This window comes from Notothenia rossii (assembly GCF_949606895.1).
Source record: "Notothenia rossii genome assembly, chromosome: 4".
Classification (NCBI taxonomy): Eukaryota; Metazoa; Chordata; class Actinopteri; order Perciformes; family Nototheniidae; genus Notothenia; species Notothenia rossii.
Window position 1 is genome coordinate 94,852,274 of NC_136902.1, and position 2,500 is coordinate 94,854,773.

Sequence of the window (2,500 nt, forward strand, 5' to 3'; positions counted from 1 at the left end):
GGGAAAAGTCCGTGAGTCCACTTTACAAAGAGACTTCCTCTCAACACATCAAAACCTTTTCCTTGTGATATCCCGGCTTTTGTTCTAAAAAGATTCCATCTTCTATGTTTAGATATTCCGATCTTTTCTCACACAGAGTAAATTAAAATGATATATTGGCCTTCGGAGGCCGACAGCTCCAAATCTCTTGCATCAGGAGAAACAGCTTCAGAAAGGATGCAGATATAAAAACACGAATGTTCCAAATGAAGAAACCTCTTCAGCAACTTCACCATTTTCATATGTCTCTGTTGTTGGACCTAAAATGCATATGTGACCACGTGACTCCTTCTGATGTTACTGCAGCTATTTTACCAATAACCAGGGGAATAAATTGTCCCAGACAAAAAAAAAATGACCCCAAGTGAAGGAGTTCAAGTATCTCGGGGTCTTGTTCTCGAGTGAGGGAACAATGGAGCGTGAGATGGGTCGGAGAGTCGGAGCATCGGGAGCGGTACTGCAGTCTCTTTACCGCACCGTGTGACGAAAAGAGAGCTGAGCCAGAAGGCAAAGCTCTCTGTCTACCTGGCCATTTTCGTACCTACCCTCACCTATGGTCATGAAGGATGGGTCATGACCCAAAGAACGAGATCGCGGATACAAGCGGCCGAGATGGGTTTTCTCCGCAGGGTGGCTGGCGTCTCCCTTAGGGATAAGGAGAGAAGTTCGGTCATCCGGGAGGGACTTGGAGTTGAACCGCTCCTCCTTCGCGTCGAAAGGAGACAGTTGAGGTGGTTCGGGCACCTAGTTAGGATGCCACCTGGGCGCCTCCCTAGGGAGGTGTTCCAGGCACGTCCAGCTGGGAAGAGACCAAGGGGTAGACCTAGAACCAGGTGGAGGGATTATATCTCTTCTCTGGCCTGGGAGCACCTTGGGACCCCCCAGTCAGAGCTGGTTGATGAGGGGAAAAGAAAGTTTGGGGCTCTCTGCTGGAACTGCTACCTCCGCGACCCGACCACGGATAAGCGGGAGAAGATGGATGGATGGATGGATGGGGAAAAAAATGTGTTGGTGACCCAAAAAATACATTTGACTAAAAAAATAATTTGGCTAAAGCACAATGAGTCTAAAAAACTAAAGTTGAAAAAAAAAAATATTTGACAAAGAAAAAAGTTCACTTTAATGGGACCTATTATGCAAAAGTTACTTTTTGATGTCTTCTCTACATCACCATGTGTCCCCGGTGTGTCCCCATGTGTCAGGAGACTCTCTAAGTGATGTCTTCTCTACATCACCATGTGTCCCCGGTGTGTCCCCATGTGTCAGGAGACTCTCTAAGTGATGTCTTCTCTACATCACCATGTGTCCCAGGTGTGTCCCCATGTATCAGGAGACTCTCTAAGTGATGTCTTCTCTACATCACCATGTGTCCCCGGTGTGTCCCCATGTGTCAGGAGACTCTCTAAGTGATGTCTTCTCTACATCACCATGTGTCCCCGGTGTGTCCCCATGTGTCAGGAGACTCTCTAAGTGATGTCTTCTCTACATCACCATGTGTCCCAGGTGTGTCCCCATGTATCAGGAGACTCTCTAAGTGATGTCTTCTCTACATCACCATGTGTCCCAGGTGTGTCCCCATGTGTCAGGAGACTCACTAAGTGATGTCTTCTCTACATCACCATGTGTCCCAGGTGTGTCCCCATGTGTCAGGAGACTCTCTAAGTGATGTCTTCTCTACATCACCATGTGTCCCCGGTGTGTCAGGAGACTCTCTAAGTGATGTCTTCTCTACATCACCATGTGTCCCCGGTGTGTCAGGAGACTCTCTAAGTGATGTCTTCTCTACATCACCATGTGTCCCCGGTGTGTCCCCGGTGTGTCAGGAGACTCTCTAAGTGATGTCTTCTCTACATCACCATGTGTCCCCTGTGTGTCAGGAGACTCACTAAGTGATGTCTTCTCTACATCACCATGTGTCCCAGGTGTGTCCCCGGTGTGACCCCGGTGTGTCCCCGGTGTGTCAGGAGACTCTCTAAGTGATGTCTTCTCTACATCACCATGTGTCCCCGGTGTGTCAGGAGACTCACTAAGTGATGTCTTCTCTACATCACCATGTGTCCCCTGTGTGTCAGGAGACTCACTAAGTGATGTCTTCTCTACATCACCATGTGTCCCCGGTGTGTCCCTGGTGTGTCCCCGGTGTGTCAGGAGACTCACTAAGTGATGTCTTCTCTACATCACCATGTGTCCCCGGTGTGTCCCCGGTGTGTCCCTGGTGTGTGTCCGGTGTGTCAGGAGACTCACTAAGTGATGTCTTCTCTACATCACCATGTGTCCCCGGTGTGTCCCCGGTGTGTCCCCGGTGTGTCCCTGGTGTGTGTCCGGTGTGTCAGGAGACTCACTAAGTGATGTCTTCTCTACATCACCATGTGTCCCCGGTGTGTCCCCGGTGTGTCCCTGGTGTGTGTCCGGTGTGTCAGGAGACTCACTAAGTGATGTCTTCTCTACATCACCATGTGTC